This window comes from Dipodomys merriami, unplaced genomic scaffold, assembly GCF_024711535.1.
Source record: "Dipodomys merriami isolate MVZ:Mamm:240054 unplaced genomic scaffold, mDipMer1.0.p SCAF_15, whole genome shotgun sequence".
In the NCBI taxonomy this organism is placed as follows: Eukaryota; Metazoa; Chordata; class Mammalia; order Rodentia; family Heteromyidae; genus Dipodomys; species Dipodomys merriami.
Genome location: NW_027202826.1, coordinates 10,032,976 through 10,054,437, shown reverse-complemented (window position 1 = coordinate 10,054,437; position 21,462 = coordinate 10,032,976). Strand labels below are relative to the sequence as shown.

The following is a 21,462-nucleotide window of genomic DNA, read 5'->3' as shown; positions in this document are numbered from 1 at the left end:
AGAGTCTTAGAGTTTAAAAAAATCAGCATGGAAGGAAAGCTCACCTTAATAAGACACAGCTTAATATAGGAAAGCAATTTATACATCTTAGCAATACCATTCTCCTTTACTTAATTCTGAACAATTCTAGAGATCTTTATAATCTTTCATTTACCAGTACAATAAAAGGCATTAAGGTAATCATTTATAAATATGAAAGAGATTTTAGTAAAGAGAGAAAGAGAAAAAAGGAGAACAAGAGAGAGAAAAGTGCGTATATATGTATGTGTACACGTGCGTGTGCGTGTGCGTGTGCGTGTGTGTGTGTGTGTGTGTGTGTGTGTGTGTTTCCGGAAATTTCAAGGCAAAGAAGACAGGAAGTGCACTCTTATTAGGCTTGAGCTTTTTCCATTTTCCAACAAAAATGAAGTGGGTTCATCGTGAGATGGGCTTCAGTAAGCAAGTATAATTGGAGTTTAGTATGCAATGATGATAATACAATACTTCCAGGAAAAATAGGCTTGACATAGTCACTCCAACATTCAAAAACACCTTGCATATAACAAGCAAATATAATAATAGTAATAATAAAGCAGTGTCTCACTGAGTTTCCCAAACCAACCTCATCCCCCTCCTGCCTTGGCCTACAGTGTGACAAGGATTACTTTATTTACTTAGATGCAAATCAACTCTATATCACAAGGATCCACCCTCAGAAAACAAAGATTTAGAGTGTTGTTTTGGTTTTGTTTTCTTATGGTAGGAGCAATAGAATAGACTAAAGTTAAATTTTAAAAATGATTCCAGGAAAGAACCAGAATTGATAGAAACTTCAGGGGAATCCAGAGCCCTGCTTTGCTTCAGGGTCCCTCCAAATCCTTGAGTTACTAAAGAATTCTGTTCCCAAGATACCAGCACCAGGAGCAGGGATACTGTGGGGCCCTGGAGTCCCTGAACAGAATCCCCATGTACACTCCTGATCACCAGACATGGAGCTTTAAATCCCTGAGACTGAAGCAACAAAAAACTGCATTCGGGTAAAACTGTGATTTTTGGCATCTTGCTTCAACTTTGAAAGGTCAAGTCCACATCAGCCAACATTTGAGGCAATTAGTTAACATCATACCCACTGTCTGGGCTCCACAAATTAAAATCTTGGAACCAAAACGCAATGTGGCCCCAGGCCAAAGAAAGGAAAATGAAAACTTGAGTACAAGGATGCAAGGGCAAAGATATAACTATCAATTATCTAGTCTAAAAGTATAACACTGATTAGAAGAACACAGAGTTTTCCCGTGATCCCCTGGGCTCCACTGACAGACTGTGAGGAGGAGGGCAGGAACCCTCTTCCTTTATTCTCTTTGCTGTTCCACACATCACAAATGAACAAACCCTAAAGTCAATACAGATATTTTATACCCACCTGCCAAAAACAATGCCTGAACAGCTTTAATATGCATATTCCTCATAGAAAGTTAGAATCACTTACTCTGAGTTCACTATCACCATTAAGCCTTTCAGACTTGCTGATAGAGTCCCACCACCCATAGTTTCTAATACCTTGTCTGCTCACTTGATGGCAGGGAATCAAAATAAATGACTGACACCTTGATGTTCTTTTCAGTGACCTTGCTGGAGTGAAAAAGCAATTCAAGTCAGAACAAGGATCTTTACAAGTCATGTTCTAAGCACAATATTCCTTTTGGAAAATGCTCTGGCCCCAAGCATTTTCACAAACACTTTTTATAGGCCAGCATGCCTTAACACATAGCACTTCTCTACTGATGGAGTCACAGACCCAACACGTTTGCAAAATAAAAGTGAATGCAATGACTATATACCCAGCTTTCTTCCCTACACCATCAAGCAAGAAGCATAAGTAGAATAAACTGAGGCCCTGGCCTCTGGCTTGAGCACAAAGGAATTACTCTACTGCACGTTATTTTAAAATGTAAAACACAATTCTGAAGTTCATTTGTCACGTGGAGAAAGTTCTGTGCTCTATGATGGGAATCCATTTGTGAGAAGCTCTTAGCACAGTTTTCCCCTTTGCTTCTCAATTTATCTTACGTTTGCTACTGCTCCACAGCAAACTCTCATGCACAGTTTTTAAGGCTGTGTGATGTGTTGCAAGGGCAGTGGTCTTCGTAACCCAAAGAACAAGCTCATGAAAATGAGATGATACAACCAGCAGCCAGTGGTTTGCCATATCCTGACCCACGTGCTAAAAAAAAACAAAACAACAACAACAACAACAAAACAGCATGGTACAGCATTCTGTAAGGTCTGTGTGGAGGACAAAGGAAGAAGAGCCAGAAATGAGGAAATACTACCTATATCTATAAAGCTTGATTTTTTTTTTTAAAAAAAGTAATGAAATAAAAAAGAGCACAAAAGAAATCCACAATTTTAACATTATCTGCTTCCTTTAGAGATTATAGTAACTTCATGTGCTAGGAAATAATCTACCTAGGTTTTTTCCTTAATTTTTTAGTGCTCAAGGATACAGCTCAGGGCTTTGCACTTGCTAAGCTTATATTCAAGCATTAAGCTATTCCCCTAACCTCAAGCACATTTATGAGCAACTAGAGCAGAAGCCTACTGGGTGAGTCCACAGCTATTAGGTGATGAATAAGCCTAGTCACACCATTTCCCTCTTTGCTCTCAGCCTCCCTATAATTACCCCCAAAAAGGGACAATATCCACCTGTTCTGTATGCCCCTGAAGAAAGAATTTTTTTCATGGCACTGGGGATTGAACCCAGAGCTCTGTACATGCTAGGCACGTGCTCTACCATGTGAGCATCCTCAGAACATAAGATCAAATTTCAAGTAGAAATTCTATCTGAAATTACTTCATAAACAAGAAGCATTGTCTAAATGCATTATTGTTGATGACAAGAACAAGGGTTCATCCTTCCAAACACCAAAGACAGAATAGCAAGATTGTACCACTATAGAGCTAATCTTGCTCTATTTCACACAATAGACTATAGGACTGACATATCTGAACTGAGAGCTCTTCCCATCCAATGGCTGCAAATCCTGTGAAACCTTGTTTAAACTATCCTAAAACAATGGTTAACCAGCTTGAAGAGAGAGAGAGAGAGAGAGAGAGAGAGAGAGAGAGAGAGAGAGAGAGAGAGAGAGAGAGAGGACAAGCAATATTTCCAGAATCTAATGAAATCCAGAAAAGTATATCTATATTTCAAGCAAGTGTGTGTGTGTGTGTGTGTGTGTGTGTATTCTGTTTTGTTTTGGCATGTGAGCTTTGTTTGCTTTTGTTTTTATAGTAGTGCTGGGGATTGAACACAAGGCCTGAAAGCTTATTTTTCTCCTATCAGGGATAGTTCTTGAGATCTCAGGTTACAACCTGTTGAATCTCAGCCTAGTTAATCATAAAGGCCCAGGAAAAAGAAGCAGGCTTATAATGATAACAAAGTCCCCTAGATAAGATGTTTGTAGTTACATGGGTTCTGCACTTAAGAAATCTATCAGATCCTCTATGAAGACATGAAGCAGAAGGTCTTTATTTCCCAGGTACCTTTGGCAGTATTCAGATAAATAAGACTCTTATAGGTCAAGCAACAAACAACTTCTTTTGATAACTAATCAAGGTTTCAACTAAGATAACATCTTTAAAAATGTATGTGTATACCCACCCAATGGCTGTTTCAGAATTTTCCATACAGAAGGGGCTTAGAGGTAGTGATATAATTGGAAGCCTAAGATAGGAAATTTGTTTTAAAGCTAAAACTTCTTGAGATTTCATGTAAAACTGGAAAAAAAAATACTGCATTTCTGTAGCTATGCATGGAGCATGCTATAGGAAGAAGATAAGGCATCTGAGATCAACTCTTGGCACAATCAGTAGATTAACAGATACAGAGGTTCTCAAGCTTTGAATTCAACAGAATCACTTAGGAATTATTGAATATGAATTGTTGTACTTGGGCTCCACCCTCCAAGTTTCTGGGGTAATACCAAGAGCTAGGATGCTGAGTTTTAGAGGTGTTGATGCTACTACTCATGAATACCAACACCCTCTTAAGCATCTTCATGGTGTCAGCCATAGGCCACTCATCATCTAAGTCTCCTCTTACCTGTAGTATATACAGTGCATGTTGGCGGGGACAAACATTCAAGATGTTTCCTGAAGCCTGGTAGTGTCTGTTGTCAAGTCACACTACAGACAGCTGCAGAAGTTGCAGTGGTTTCATTTCAAATTTTTGCTCTCAAGAAGCAATAACCAGTCAATTTGTGCCAGGAGGATTTAACACTCTGTAATCCACACATCACTTCAGAGCTGGAGTTTGAATTGAATTCCTAGAGCCCTGAGTGCCTCAAGTGCTGGAGTGAACAGAAGTAGAGAAATGATGGAGGCTTTGGCCCTTCACGTCTATTCCTCTTTGAATCAAAAGGTTACTTTCTCTCTGATTTACATGTGTTATTACAACTGTTCCTTCACAGGGAAAAAAAGATTTCAAAAACACTGTATTCAATTACTTGTAGGAGTCCCTCCATTTCTGTGATTCTACTACAACATAACTGTTATGGCATAAATCCGATGTGTTGAAGGCTTAGTTACCAATGCACCAAGAGTCAAAATGCAGCTCTGATAAATCCACTGATGGGTTCATAACTTAGTGGGAGACTGGGAGGTGATGGAAATCCTGGAGGTGGGAGCTAGTTGAAAGGAACAGGTCCTTGAGGGTATGTCGTTGGAGCCTATATATTGCACACATCTCCTCACCACTCCCTCTCACTCACTCTCTCTCTTTCTGCTTCCTTGCACCAGGAAACAATGAGTCCCTCACTATGATGTTCTGCCTCACCACAGGCTCAGAAACAACAGTCAGTTGATTCTAGACAGAAGCCCCTATAACCCATGAGCCAAGATAAATCTTTTCTCTTCCAAGATGATTGTCTTAAGAATTTTATCACAAGGACCAAGTGCTGACCAACCCAACAATCAAAGGTTCAGTGGAACATTAAAAGAAAATCACAAAAGTTCACAAAGTGTTTAAATTGGGATACAGGTGGACCCACTGCAACAATGAGATGTACAAGACGTTACATCAAAAACGGGGGGGTGGGGGGAGGTGACAGGAAGGGATGTGAAGGGGAAACAAAGGAGGAGGCAACAATGCTTGATAAGAAATGTACTCATTACCTTGCTCATGTAATTGTAACCTCTCTGTAAGATATTTTCACACACACAAAAAAAAAAAAGTTCACAAAGTATCGGCACTCAAATCACTCTAGTGTCTATAATGAGGATCTGAACGTCACACAGAGCAGCTTTCAAACTCGATGAGGCCAGCTACTCACCCTGAAAATGTAATATGAAAAACAGACAAACTTCAGGGGTAATTACCTCTACCTAACCTTGCCCTGTCATGCAAACACCCTGCAAGGAACACAGTCTTCAGTAACTGGCATGGCAATACTGTGAAGCACAGAACAGGTGCACCTGCACAGATGTGGCTGGTTGGTTGGCTGACTGGTTCTAGGGTTTGAACTCAAGATCTCACATTTGCTAGGAAGGTGCTTTACCTCTTTGAGCCACACTCTAAATAGTCTCTTTTTTTTTTTTGCTTTAGCTATTTTTCAGATGAAGTCTCATACTTTTTGCCCATCTCTTCTGAACCAAAGCAGCCAGACAGCTCTGTCAGGGGAAGATATTTGTATTTATTATTTCATTCAACAAAAACATTTTCTGAGCTCCTCCGACAATGCTAACACAAAACCCCAATCTCAAGTAGCTAGCAGGGACGCTAAAAGGGTTACCCCTTCAACCAACAGCATAGTGAAATCAGACCTAATGGTTCAGGGCACGGGCATAGAATCTAGTCAAACCACTATAGTCATGTACCATACAACAGACAGCACATACAACAGTGGTGCTATAAGATTATAATGGAGCTAAAACATTCCAGTTGTCTAGCATCACTGTAACCATCACAACATCTTACAGTGAGTGCAGGGTAATGTGTGGGGAAGATGGTGCATACAAACTTACTTGTAGCTGCCAGTGGTATCAAAACAGAGCATGGTACAGAATGCTTGATTTCAATGAGCAGCTAGGCTACTGACTTATTTATTTACTACTCTATTTTTTATCATTATTTAGAGTGAACTCCTTTTTTAAAAAAGGCTTGACATGGTAGAGTATATCTGCAATCCCAACATTTGGGAGGCAGAAGTCTCCAGAATTTAAAAAAAATAATAATCATAATTAAGTTAAAACCTGTCGTGCAGGTCCTTTGGGAGAGGTCCGGAAGAAGGTATAGTTATCACAGGAAGAGCTCCTTACATTCGTGCCCCTGAAGCCCTGCGGCAGGACAAGCTGCAGAGATGGTCATTTTCTATAAAATTCTTCTTAGGAGCAATTACATCTCTCTTACTTGACCTAGCAATTGCACTATTACTATGACGTTGATATCCTGCTCGGTGGAGAAGGCCTGAGTTGTGACAAGTACTATGTCTTTGTTCTTAACAAGAAAAAAGATACAAGAAAAATGCAAAAGATTTTTTTCAACAAAAAACTGTAGGACAAGGAGACAGCTATATAACATGTATGCATCTTAAAGTAAGGCTCTTACAAAGAGTCCAAAAGTATTTAAAACTGTGAAGTATGCAATGGTACACAGTAACGCCTTCACTTCCACTGGTGCCCAATCACTCACTAACACCCCATGGCAACTTCCTATCTTTTATACCATATGTTTATTTCTCTCTTCAATGCTCACATACACAAGTTTATCACTGTTATAACTGTTATAATTCTGGTATAATGATGTACCATATGGTCTAGTGTGTGTAGGCCACAGCAACTAGGGTTGTGTAAGTCCATAAAGAAAGCATCACCTAAAAATGCAATTTCTACATATATCAGTGTCATTAAGCCACACAGGTCTATAGTGAAAACTATAAAATTCTCAACTTAAAAATTCTCAATTTCTGAGGTTGGTGGTTGGTGGCTCACACCTATAATCCTAGCTACTCAGGAGGTTGAGATCTGAGAATCACAATTCAAAGCCAGCCTGGGCAGGAATATCCCTGCCCATAAGACTCTTATCTCCAAACAAGCACAGAAAAAGCCAGATTTGGTGTTGTAGCTCAGTGCTAGCCTTGAGCAAAAGGAGCTTAGGGACAGTGCACAGGCCCAGAGTTCAAGGCTCAGGACCAGAAGAAAAAAATTTCAAGTTCCTCACAGAGTACTATAAGACAGCCATCTCTAGGTAAACTGTAGATAAACAGTTTGCCTGCCTTGCAAAAAGCTATTGTCTGTTCAGGTAAACACCAGAGGAAGTGGCTGGCTTGCCTTATATGGACACACTGTTTAAACCCCAAATCCTCACATTCTGGGAGGAAATCAAATCGCCCTGCAAGCAGCAGACTCACATTGCCTGCCTCATATTCTTGCAGGAGTGGGATCATCGCATTTCAACTGCTAGTTCTGGGTCTTCTTCTTTTAGTCACATGCATTAGATACTTCCCATGAGTAAAGTATGTATATCATGAGTCCTCTTAAAGGTCACTATCTTCATAGTTACCCAAAATCATTCTAAAAGTGCCATTAGTTCTTTGAGCTGTCATATTAGAGTCTTCTGATGAATGCAATCATAGAACAAGGAAAGGGTTATATATGAATCCTGCACAGAAGAATGACTAGGTTTTTAGCAAATTAGCTTCGGTTTTCTAGAAAAGTAAGAGAATGACAGAGTGAATAAGTAACATAGTAGCTGCAAAGAACATCAAGAAAAATCCAGATCCTACAGCTCAGACCCAGCAAAGTAGGTTGTGACAGTGAACAATGTGACGCTACAGGCATCTCAGGAAGAAGCCTGAAGTAAGCAGGAGGGGCTCTAATGTCACATCTTCCAAGTTCTTCCAGGTCAGTGCCACTCAGTACACAACACAAAGTAGATCCTGTACCCAAAGTCTGCAGGTCAGGATGACTCAGAAGAATGAGATGGGCCTGTTAGGATACTCTAATTTGATTCAACTAGATGATCCGATTAAGTACCAAGTTCCTATTGCTACTATTTCCCACTCCCTTCAGAGACACATAAACTCCAGTTGCAATACAGGCTAATACAGCTCCTTACATGCTTTTCCACTTTTATCCTCCTTGAAGGCACAGAAATGAGTGCCATACACCCCTTGCCCCTCACATACACCCCCACATACACCTTTTGCTCTGCAGCATCAACAGTACTATCCTGAATGACCTGTTGAGAAACCTTACCTTCTAGTCCCCAAGATGCTCATAGGTTTTATTCTCCAGCAACAAATGTTTTCTCAAGTAAACTCCCATCCTAAACACCTCTCCATCTCCCTTGTTTAAACCTTCTTTCCTCTGTATGTCCTCCACAGATTCTGCTGCTGTTTCATAAGCGGTATCTGCCCTCTTCTCCCATGCCCCCAATGGTTTAGCTAATGGACTCCCTTCCCTCTTCTGTCCTGTATATACTACAGAAGTCTAAGTCTTCAACTGATTTTCTGTAGACTTCCAATTTTCTAACACAGACTCTAGTGACCTACAAGAATAGGTAGCATATTCAAATACATAAAAAAAAAAGTATACCAAAAGAAACTGTTAGTATGAATCAAATCAACTTCATACCCACTTCACACAATGACATCACTGAAGCACTGTTCCATTTTCCTATGTACAGATGGTTTCCCAAATCATACATCTTCTACAAAAGCCTAAAATCTCAGCTCTTCTCTCCCCTCAGTGCATTCCTGATGGTGCTCACAACTTCCACTGCACACAAGCTCCGTCCACACTTGAACATCAGTTTAAGTTCTTCAGTTGATTTTGGAAATGAAAACTTTTAGCCAAGTGATTAAAAATACTGGTCAATCTGTTCTTGACAAGACTAGACTTAAGGAGACAAAATGACAAGTGCATGGCTGGTTGCCAAGGTATCATGAGCAGTTTAAGAATGAGACTCGAAATTGCTGATAAAATCTGAGAGACAGAGTGACCTTCTCTATACTTTATCTTTTGCTTAGTTTGCACTATCAGACATAAAACTTAAAATGTTAAGACAGAAGTGGAGAAAGTGGAGAAAGAGACCTTCAACTCAAGGCTCCCAGGAATGGTGGCAGCTACCCCATACAAACTCAGCAGCCATATGCAAGCAGCTATTTTCATCTGCACACAAAATCAAATATACAATACACAGCTTTTTATAAATGCTGGGCCCTGAAACACTTCATCAATGTTTTTTGTCAGCCCTGAAGAATGATCACTTCTTTGCAGAAAAAAGTTTCTTTCTCATAAAGTCAGACATAATAATAATAATAATAAACCTTTATTCTAGAACCTCTACAAACTATTTAAATGCAGAAACACATTAAAAAGTTACTCAGGCTTTAATAAATGTCAGTGTTTAGTGATCATAATAATATATCCTTATGTTATAAAAAAGAAATGTAATTGTTCATTGGACACCTATAATTTCAGAAATGTTTGTCTCCATTGGGCAGAAATTAAACTCTTAAAATATGAAAAATCATAAGCAATCAAAACAACTACCTTGAGAGTTCTTTTATTTCATATACTCATAAAATAAATGATCATCAGTCTTATACTACAAAAAAAAAAAAAAAGAAAACTAAAATGCTAAATTTCAAGTCAGCAAAAGTTCTTTCTTCCTTCTCGGCCTTCTCTCAGCAGCTATAGTCTGGGGAGTCTACAACAAGCCTATTAAGGTTTCAGCCATTCTTCCATCAACCAAAGTTCCCATTTCTTGCTTTAGAAGCCACGGTTGCAAATCAACACTGGAGAAAATTATGGGAGATTAATGCAGTATTACCTTGAAGAAGCAATTAAAGGAGGCTGAAAAGCAGCCACTAAACCCCAAACCATTTGCTCCTTCACAATGGGAAGCTGAAGATAATCTTGTTTACTAAACATAAATCACTTGAGATTGGGCCAAATTCTTAAATGATATTCCAGATGGAGATGCTGCCCAGCCAGCAGTTCCTTACACAAGTATTTGCTTCCAAATCTGAAAACAAACTGGACCAGTTGGGCTTGTAGCTTCAAGAAAACAAGTCACTTAAAAAAAAAAAAGTAAAAAGTATAAAGTAAAAAAAAGAAAACAAGATAAAGGAAAGAAAACAGCTCACTTCATGCAATGAGACAGAATTCACAGAGGGCTTCCCTGGGCCCACCCAGGCTCTAATTTACTTCTATCCAGTCTGCTTTTGTTCTGTAGTATTAAGTTCTTGCAATCAACTTTGCCGCCACCTCCTTCAGTGTTTATTAAAGTATTTATTAAAGCCTTTAGGCAGCAGAAACAACCTCCATCAATCAGTCTGATTTTCTTAAATATTCCTGTGATATATTCACATTTCAAGACAGAGCCCTTCAATGTTTTCCTGGGTGTGTATACTTTCTTACTTCGGCTTCTCTTAAGGCTGTCTCAGGTTTGCCCAGACAGCTCTCTCTCAGAGGCGGTTCTTCCCCAGGGCTCATGTTCCAGTGAAGCAGGTTGGCAACCAGCTGCCTCTACTTCCCATTTCCTTGTGTTAAAGTCATGCAGACAGAGAGGCTTTGAGAGCTACAAGGTACAAGAGGGCTGCTTGTTTGTTTAAAGGTGCTGAATAGTTGGTGGTTCTGGTTAGTCCAACATCCAAAGGCTTGAGAAAGAGACATTTCCCTGACCCTCTTTTTGCTCACAGCCCGGGAAGTGCCCCAGAAAAGCGACTCTGCCATCGCTGATGAGATAAACCAGACAAAGGCCAGTCCCTGCAGCCAGACGAAAGCCTCATTTATTTTTAAAGTTTACTGTAACAGGAAGACCTAGAGTAAATCTCAGATCCCATACATTTTTGTTCTTTATTCTACAGTCCTTGGTAGTCCCTACTACACGGCTAAGGACCTTAGTACAAAATGTTCCAGCAGACCTTGCTCACCTCAGCCCAAATGTATTTACAAGCTGCCTCGAAACTTCCATTTGGTCTGATTTTCCACTCTTATTTGCTGCATGCACCCCACACATCTCTTTGCACCTCACAGAAACTATTGCTTTCTTGCCAGAGTAATCAGGTGAAGAATGTTCTAGCGCCTGTCCATTCCAGCAGACCTGACTGCTGCTTCCTCTTCTTTTAGGCTCCAGAAAACTGGTAGCTTCCTTTAAAATCACAAAGCCAGCAGAGCAACACTCTGAGTAGCTCCACCATGGAGTGCCCAGCTTTTTCCTATCAATGCAATTCAAATTTCTGTGGTCCAAAGTCAAAACACATCACAGAGTCACAGTCAGGCACCAGTGCCTCATGTCAATAATTCTATTGACACAGGAGGCTGAGATCTGAAGGACTGAGGTCCATTTAGAGCCTGTGGGGCACAAAGTCTATTAGACTCCATCTACAATTAACCAGCAAAAGACTTGAACTGGAAATATGACTCAAGTGGTAGAGTATTGTTCAGACCCCAGTACTAGGGGCAGGGGAAGTAGGGAGGGGAAAGCAGAGATTTCCTCTACATGCAGGTTAATCTCCTGGCAGTTTCCTGTCTAAATGCACCTGTCATGTTTATCTAATAGCTTTGCACATAACAAAAAAGGAAGCTATCAGGTGAAAAAGTTCTACTCTACATTTTAACAATACTGCATTATAGCCACTACTGAAGCATCAGGGTACATTTTACAAAAAGCCTGCAAGGAGTTCTGGAAGGAGCCAAGAGTAACACACAGAACAGCTATCTATTTGCCATTCCTTCTCTGTATGTGTGTCTGTTTCATCTTCTGAGAGGTTTTGTGACAAGCATCCCTCCCCACAGCTCCACAGAGTGAGATCTGTCCCACAGAGTGCAGTCCTTTCTGTGGTCAGCTGGACATGTCAGCACTCAGTGCTGCCTAATATCCCACACTGCTTTCAACACCAACTACTCAAAGACATCTATTTGCTTTATATGCCTCCACAGAGCTTAGCACAGCACTGATCACTCAGTAGAAAGTCTAATATCTACTGAATAAATACAATCAAACAATGCATTAATCAATTAATAGTAAAGCCTGACTTTAGAAGGGACATTGTATTCTGCATACTAATGAAGACTGAGATGTCATCCCACTGAGTCAGACCTACTGATAAGAAGGCTTCCAGAAAACACAGCAGCACTGCAAACGGAAGGAGGAAGTGCTTGCTCCCTGAACCAGCTCTGATCTTCCCAAGTGGAAGAACAGATGTGGAGTATGACATCTCAGGAATACAACTCAGGCCACTCTGCTCCAGGTACAGGCAGTTGGCTCCAGACTCCTGACCCAGCTTTTCTAATGCAAAGAGAATTAAAGGTACAAAGCAGGAGGCAAGAGGAGCTGCTCCTGCCAGGCCAAGCCCAGCTAGGGCCTCCATTACTGACAGCAGCATTAGCTCAGTTTACAATAGCAGTGCCCACACGGTACTGGCAGAGCTACCAACCTCCTTAGACAAGGCGCTATTATCACAGTGACACTGAAGATTGCCTAATAACAGGGGACACGTCCCTACACTCTTTGGCTTCCATAGCTTTAATTATATCTTCTGTGAATTCTTAAACTGATGAGCATACAAGTCACATGAAGAAAAGCCATGAGTTATATACATAAAACACATCTTAGAAGGCCCTGGATGCAACAGCTGCTGGTCAACAAGCTTGTCACTGTTCAATTGAGCAGCTTCAGAGTCACCTTCTCACCTATATGAACTGGAGTTTCGAATGGCAGTCTGACTGTGATTTGACCGATGGGAGGGGAGAAGGGGAGACTGAGGCTCCTTCACTCCAAACCACAGCAGAGACTGGCATTCATTGCCAGCCTAACTTATCATCCTTCTTGTTGGCGTATGGCTAGATTGGGGGAGAACCTTACAAGGGAACAGGAGAAAAAAAACAAATAAACCACAAAAATCCTTTCCATGTGCACACACAAGCTAAAAGTCAAAGGATGTATTCATAAATATTCCCATCTCAGCATCTTTCATCCTAATCTCTCAGGCTACTGAAACACATTGGGGTTGAATATACAATTCTCATGCCTTCAAAAATTCCCTCAAGAAAATAGCTGTACATTTACTACATATTGATCGATCTATAGATAGATTGGTATTTCCCACAACCTCATCTTTGGAAAAGTCTGTGCTGGGAAAAAGGCACAATAGAATAAAGATACAATAAAACAGAATTGCCAAAATAAAAATTCCAAAGAAGAACTACAACAGAAAAGAAACCTCTCAAAATGTATAACAAAGAGATAAAAGCACAGACCATATGAAAGAATAGATGATAAACAAACCAATGCAGAAGTACAATATCCAACATGACTCTTCCCTATTCCTATCCAAGCGATTATTAAGCCCACATAACTGCCTAAGCCAGGGAATGAAGCTATAGGCTGTATTAAACCAATCAAACTCTCTTAAGAATTAAATTTATTATTTTTAATAGGTTCTAAGCCAGGCACTGGTGGCTCATGTCTATAATCCTAGCTACTCAGGAGACTGAGACCTGAAGATTACAGTTTGAAACCAGCATAGGCAGAAAAAAGTCCATGAGACTTTTATCTCCAATTAACTACTAGAAAACTAGGAGTAGAACTGTGATTCAAAATGATAGAGTACTAGCCATCAGCAAAAGAGCTCCAGGACAGTGCCCAGGCCTTGAGATCAAGCCCCATGATCAACAACAAACAAAAAAAAAAGACTTACTAAGTGCCTAAAACAAAAGCTTATATTGATACTCTCAGGTATAAATACACTGGCTCTATGTGAGAGAAAAGGGAAAAACATGGAAAAGGAGAACTAGAGAGGAGATCCCTGACTTTCTAGCCATGACATAGACCCTAATAGGTCTGTTATTGTCACTTAGATTAGTAGATAAGTCCAACGTCTTTAAATTTTAAGGGGATTTTTAAGTTTACTTGAGTGGCCTCTGTTCTCTGTAACTAAGATATCAGGTGTTTATTGCCTGGAACTGCATAGTAACCAGCAACATGGGAATACCTTGCCCATCCCTTCACTTAAGTCTGTGCAGCACAGTATTGACTGTCATTCTGACAGCATGTATACACATGTGAGTTGTGTGGCATTGTTGAGCATTATTAAGATTACATGTGATCAAATAGTCCCAATAGTTTACATGTCAAAATCCAAATGTAAATGTGTAGTGAATTTGATGAAGCAGCAAAAAAAAAAACTGAAATTGTGGAAAAATTAGGAGAGGGAAGATGTTAACTTATCTTACAATATGGAGCAAGAAAAAAAAAAACAGTTCATGTTTTGGAAAGCAAATGAGCAAAATAATATCCTTGGTATCTCATTAAGTTCTTTATTCAGCCTGAAAAATTGGAAAGCCATGCAAAAATCTCTCTTTTGATAACTCACAAAAAGCTGATTTACTTAGAAAGGTGCACCAAACAAGAAATATTCTTTGAAGTTAAAAAAAAAAGCCTCATTTGTTTGCAGGGAAGGTTAAAACATAAATTCTCACACACCTAGTGGCTGGAAAAGCAGTCAGACCACAACAGGAAAGTGTTAAGCAAATGTCTACGAGACATTTGGATGTGATGAACACTGGAGAACAAGAGATGAGCACCATGTAAAGACATCTGTATGCCTTCCTGGAGCAGTCACCCAATCACTAGTATCTGATCCCATGGATTAAGTTACTTTAAACATATTCAACTACATGTCAATTCATACACGACCTATTCAACTGTCAATTTTCTATTTTTCTAAGCAAATATACTTCATTTGAACACACTATTATTACATATATTATAATTATCATGTGACTTTAAAGAATAATACTCTTAAAATGTAAGAAGAGCCAGGTACCAGTAGCTTACACCTGTAATCCTAGCTACTCAGGCGGCTGAGATATGAGGATTATGGTTCAAAGCCAGGCCAGGCAGGAAAGTCTGTGAGACTCTTATGTCCAACTAACCACGAGAAAACTGGAAGGTAGTGTTATAGCTCAAAGTGGTAGAGTGCTAGCAATGAGCACAAAAGTTCAGGGACAGCATCTAAGCCCTGAGTTCAAGTCCCACAACTAACAAACAAACAAAAAAAAAAGGTAAGAAGAAAGGACTTGATCTCAGAATATTCTAAACCCCTTAAAACTTCATTAGAGCTACACGTACTAACATTAGGTCAGTTTTGTAGAACAGGTTAGAAGATTTTGCACTAGCTGTGATTTGTGACTCATTCACTAATCCCCAAAAGGTTATCATAAGTAAGGCAAATGATAAATATACAAATGAAGAAGTATTCACAAATAGCATGGTACAAATGGTTACGGGCAAGACATTAGTGCAATGTGAACAGGGACTAAGGAGTAGAAACAATGATGCTTTTTTAGGTACTCAGGAAGAGACCTCTGCTGGGTGGCAGAAGGACAAGGGACACTAGTGTGACACACTGGAAAATTCTGGAGATTTCACTAGATGCAGCAACTGGGGCTTTGGAAGCAACAAAGAGGCTCCAATAGAATTAATGACACAAGAAGCATATCAAAATGTTAGACCAACTATGAATTTAAAACAAGCTATTAATTTAATAATAAATTTTGGTAATTTGAAGTAATTAGCCAGTGGCTCCTAGGTCTGGCTCATAAGGTTCTGAGAAGATAAAGCCTCACTTGCCTTCTATGAGAATGTACTATCCTTGTCTAAGTGTCCAGAACCAAGTGATTGTCTTAATCCCCTTGAAAATCATCAATTTTCAGTCTCAGATGTAGCTGCCAATTCTTTTAGCAGTTTGCTCTTGGTAACATGGTATAGTGCCATTGACAAAAAAAAAAAAAAAGAAAGAAAGGTTTCAAAGAACCAGAACTGACCTATGAATTGAAACATCTACTAGACATCAAAAATTGATCCATCTATTTATCCAAGAGTATATTTTGAGACTCTCCCTGCTAAATGCCAGGCACTGAACAAAACTGGCAAAGATCCCTGCCCTTGTGAAGCTTAGATTCAAGCAGGAAAATAGACACAACAAACAGAATAAACTTTATTATTCTAATAAATAATAATTTTATTCTAAAATAAATATTACACAGAAGGGGAAGGAATGCTGGAGGGGAGGGTTAAAAGATCAAAGAAAAACAGAAACTCTAAATGATTAAGTAACAAGAATAGAAGAGTTCCCTCAGGGCACAGTGTTCAGCCCTTCCAGTTCTAAGCTTCCAGATCAAAGAGTTTGACACAAATGTCCACAATCTTCTTGCTTAAGTAGAAAACCAAAGAATTACTGAATGTTAGCTTGAAGAAGTTTCAGAGCATCATCACCCTGAGTCTGTCATCTAATAGAGGGCATCCTACACAGACACCTTGCAAATAAGAAAGATGGAGGCACACAGAATTTAAATAAGTTCATCTTACAGGGGGGAAAAAGAGTCCTTGGGAATATAAGGAGAATTGAAAAACTGTATTGAAGGTATTAAACTGTATTAAAGCTTGCCATGTAGCTCAGTGGTAGAACCCTTGCATAGCATGCTTGAGGCCTGAGTTTGATCCCTAGAGCCATCAGAAGTATTCATTCAACTTTTGAGCTGGGCATGATGACCCATGTTCAAGGCCAGCCTGGGCTACATAGTAATACCCCATGATTTCAAGAGAAAATACAAAAAAAGGAAGAAAGAAAGTTTGGAAGAAAGGATGGGAGGGAGGGAGGGAGAGAGAGAAGGAGGGAGAAAGAAAAAGAAAGAAAAGAAAGAAAGAAAGAAAGAAAGAAAGAAAGAAAGAAAGAAAGAAAGAAAGAAAGAAAGAAAGAAAGAAAAAAAGAAAGAAAGAGAGGAAAGAAAGAGAGGAAAGAAGGAAGGAAGGAAGGAAGGAAGGAAGGAAGGAAGGAAGGAAGGAAGGAAGGAAGGAAGGAAAGGAAGGGAGGGAGGGAGGGAGGGAGGGAGGGAGGGAGGGAGGGAGGGAGGGAAAGAAAGGAAGGAAGGAAGGAAGGAAGGAAGGAAGAAAGAAAGAAAGAAAGAAAGAAAGAAAGAAAGAAAGAAAGAAAGAAAGAAAGAAAGAAAGAAAGAAATCAACTCTGCCAATATTTCATGAAGGTCAAGTCCTGCATTGATTAAAAAGTTTGTAGCTACACAAATAAGTGGCTTAAGCCATATAGTGTCAACAATAAAAGAGCAAAAACTTATTTATAGAACATTGACTTCATGCCAGGCACTACTGGGTCACAAATAATAATCTCAACCCTCATCACGCCTGCAACACCCAGACTCAAGACCCCAGAGTTGATGTATCTGATGCTAGGCCACCCCCAATTAGGTATTCACAGTAACATAGAACATAACCTTTATCATTACTTAGGAAGATAACGTCTATATTTTTCACTGGAGTCTACAAGAATTAGAACAAATTTGTATAAGGAGAATACAACTAAAACTTTATTGAAGAAAACATGCTATAGAAGTGACAAAAAGTTGAAACTACTTAATCACTGTTACGCTAAATCAATTAGATGCCATTAGTTCAATAAAGGGCCCTGACAGGTATGTTTTCATTCTTTCAAATCTCAGGGAAAGAAAGAAAGAAAGAAAAACCCTAAGACAAAACTTTTTAAAAAATAAAATTCTTGCTGGTCATGGGTAGCGCATGTCTATAATCCTAGCTACTTCGGAGGATGAGATCTGAGGACAGAGGTTTGAAGCCAGTGCAGGATCAAGAGAAAACTGGAAGTGGAGCTGTGGCTTAAAGTGCCAGAATGCTAGTCTTGAGCAAAAAAGCTCAGGGACAATACCCAGGCTCTGAGTTCAAGCTCCATGAACAACAACAACAAAAAAAAACTACTAGGGCAAATTTAGAGGATTTGTTATTACTGTTTTTAATTAAACCAATGATATGCTTAGGGTTTTGGAGGAGGAGGAAGAATGCAGAAATATAATAAAGAGGATTATAGAATTAAGTTCTATTATTTTTGTCAGCACATGATAGTTAAAGTTTTACTATTAGAATCATGACTCCTAACATATAGCACGTGTTGAATGGTAAAAATATAACACCTTTTAAACTGAAAAAGATGGGCTGGCAATGTGGCTTAGTGGTAAAGTGCTTGCCTAGCATGCATGAAGCCCTAGGTTCCATTCCTCAGTACCACATACACAGAAAATGCCGGAAGTGACACGGCACTGTGGGTCAAGTGGTACAGTGCTAGCCTTGAGCAAAAGAAGCTCAGGGACAGCGCCCAGGCCCTGAGTCCAAGTCCCTAGACTAGCAAAAACAAAACAAAACAACAAAAAAATCCCTGAAAAAGAAAACTTAGGTTGCTCTGCTCAACAGTCCAATGCAGATGTTGTGAAATGCACTGCTAGATGTTACCTGGCATGTGTCTAAAGTTGATGGTCTCATTCCCATTTCAATATACTTTCTTATTAAAGGGTGTTGACTATGTGCCACACACCATTAGCATTCACCCATGGGACTATCCAGTCATATTGGATTCCAATCATATAGAGTAATATGGAACACATGGATCACTAGTAGATAAGACATAGAGGAAAACAGCCTGTGTCAGCTCTTGGATTCAACATTTTTTCTCATCCTTGGGAGCATCCCATTTCATCCGAATATATTTACAACCACACAACTACTTTGACTCTCAGAATATCTCAACAGATTCATTGGCTTATTATACATATACATCTTTCTCCTCATCTTATCTCCTTCTAAATAATGGAGCAATTTTTTGGCGGTTTTAGGGATGGACCTCAGCACCACCTGTAGGCTAGAGTATACCCCTAAGCAAAGAGTAATTTTAAATGGCCTTATTAATATGAAATTCTCTTGAGTCATTTTTTTGAGTTCTAAAATTTGCAAAGCACTATAAAGAATATAAAGAGTAGCAGGATGATCAGGATGAGGTTTATGCACAGGCAGAGAAAAACATGCAAGAGAGCTGTTGTAGGGGAAAGAGAGGAACTCCAACCTTTGTAGCAGCCAACATACAGAGGAAACACGATATGTTCTAAGATTCAATGTCCACAGGATAAAAATAAACCAGTTGCTTAGAGAAAGCCCAAATATTTTTGATTAGCAAGCTCAGAAAGAGGTTTTCCTGTGGATCCCAAAAGAAGATTCTCGTTGCCTTTAATGTGGTAAAAAATCCTAAAGATACAGTTTTTACAATAAACAATTATTCATTTAAGGGCAGCTTGAGAGGCTCTAATGAAAACCAAGGTATTTCATAGGCCTGAGGCAGCAAAACAAGGCTTGGCTCTGCCACAACCTTCAACTCCATACCCATAGCACCCACACAGAACATACTAAAACATTACTGCCACATCTTAAACAATTGCATTTCTTCTATGAAAGAAAATTTAGTTGGGGCCTAAATGTCAATGTTACTGAAGTGTTTAACTGAATGCTTAACTTTTTCTCTTAAACTTTATGATTGCTAAACTGAATTGCAAAAACTTTGATGTCAATGTTTTGACACTCTAGAGATACAGAAAATAAATAGAAATGGAAGTGTCTTCCATCTAGATATTACTAGTTTTGTGCACAGGTAGAGGAAAACATGTAAGAGAGCTGTTTAGGGAGAAGGGAGGAACTCCAAGCCTTGTAGCAGCCAACATGCAGAAGAAACATGATATGTTCTAAGATTCAGTGCCCCCCAGTTCCACCAAGATAGCTGCATTTGATTCTACAAAGTTGTTTTTTTTTCCTTTTTCACTACCTAAATTTGTGTCAGTACAAGTTTATGTTCTTCCAGTTTATAGAAACTAAAAGGGTGGTTTAAGGGAAGGAAAACATTTGACAAGTTTTCAATTGGGGAAAATTATTACTGGAGGCTAAATAAACTAAATGCAATTATTACACATTATATATCATTTTAATTGTTTGGCATTTTTTGTTGTTTTTGATACACTGCTTCACTATGTAGCTTAGGCTGAGCTAGAACTCACAATCCTCCTGTCTCAGGCTTCTAAGTGCTAAGATTACAGGCAGGTACCACCACTATATGGCTATTTTAAGTTATATTAGCTACTCGGCAAGTAAAGATCAGGAAGACTGTAGTTCAAGGCCTGCATGTCAATAAGTTAGAGAGACTCCCATCTCAACCAATATTTCTAGCTCTGGTGGCATGCATTTATCATCTTACATGAAAAAATTATAAATAGCAGCATCATACCCAGGCCAGCTCAGGGATAAAAATGAAGCCCTATTTAAAAATACCTGCCTGGCAAGTGTGAGGCCCTGAGTGTTCAAACCTGATACTTCTACAAAAAAAAAAAAAAGGTGTTTTGTTTTTTTTTTTAATAAATGAGTCTATTCCTTTATCAGGCCATTGAGAGCACAGGTTTCCCTTTGTAGAATACAAATAAAAAGACCTCTCCTTAAACAACAAAATCTAGGCAGCAAGAGGTCAATTCATTTTACCTAACCAGTGACCACTTAATTGCTCAAGAGTAAACAACCCCTAATACTACCCACTCTTCAAAGATCAGGTCTGCATAAATTTATTAGAAATAAGAGTACTACCAAATCAGATTTTCTCAAATTCCAATTATCTTTCCCAGGCCATTAATAAGATAAACTTCAAGTTTCAAAAAGGACTGCCTATAAATCTGTGAATGAATGACCCAAACAAATTTTATTCTTTCTTTTTCTCTTTTACATTTAATTTTATCTTTATTTATTTTTAAATTTTAAATTTAATGTAATTTTAGTATACATCATTTGTACAAACGGGAGGGGGAGGTCTTGTGTATTTCCACACATGTATACAACGTCTTGTCATCAGTCTCCCCAATCTTAAAACATTCTCAACAGACTTCACTGTTCTACTTTCATACAAACAAATAAATCATATCAACCATATTCCTCCTCTTTCACCCTCTGTGTAGGCCCTCCATACCTGCTGTTATTACTCCCCTTCCACTCAATTCTTACTGCAGAGGTTCAGAACGGACTGGATCAATGCACAAATATTCACTCCTGAACTTAGCTCTCACTTGTTGCATCATCTTTTTATTAGGTTTTACACTCTGTAGTTATACTTGGCTAAAAACTAATAATACAAAGTTCATAGAAACAAGAAACACAGGCCAGGTGTAGTAGGTCACATCTATGAACCCTGCACTCAGGAGGTAGAAGCAGAAGATGGAGAGTTCAAAGCCAGTATAGGTTATGTAACAAAATTACCAAAAAATAAATAAACTATGATGAGTCCCTGCGTTTACATATGGTATATATAACATTCTAAGAATAACTCATAGTAGGAAGTGGTGCTGTGGCTTAAGTGGTAGAATGCTTGCCTCGAGCTAAAGAGCTCAGGGACAGCGCCCAGGCCCAGAGTTCAAGCCCCACTACTGACAAAAAAAAAAAATTATACTTGCCAGGCATGGGTGGCTCATGTCTGTAATCCTCACTACTCATGAGGCTGAGATCTGAGGACCACAGTTCAAAGCCAACCTGGGCAGGAAACTCCATGAGATCTTATCTCCAATAAACCACCCAGAAAACCAGAAGTGGTACTG

At 39.2% G+C, this 21,462-nt stretch overlaps 1 protein-coding gene across 3 annotated transcripts in view; it reads right to left on the bottom strand.

Moving 5' to 3' along the window:
• Positions 1-21,462, bottom strand: part of Fhip1a (FHF complex subunit HOOK interacting protein 1A) — a 195,819-nt gene that overhangs the window by 136,529 nt on the left and 37,828 nt on the right. The gene's annotated exons all lie outside the window — the stretch shown is intronic.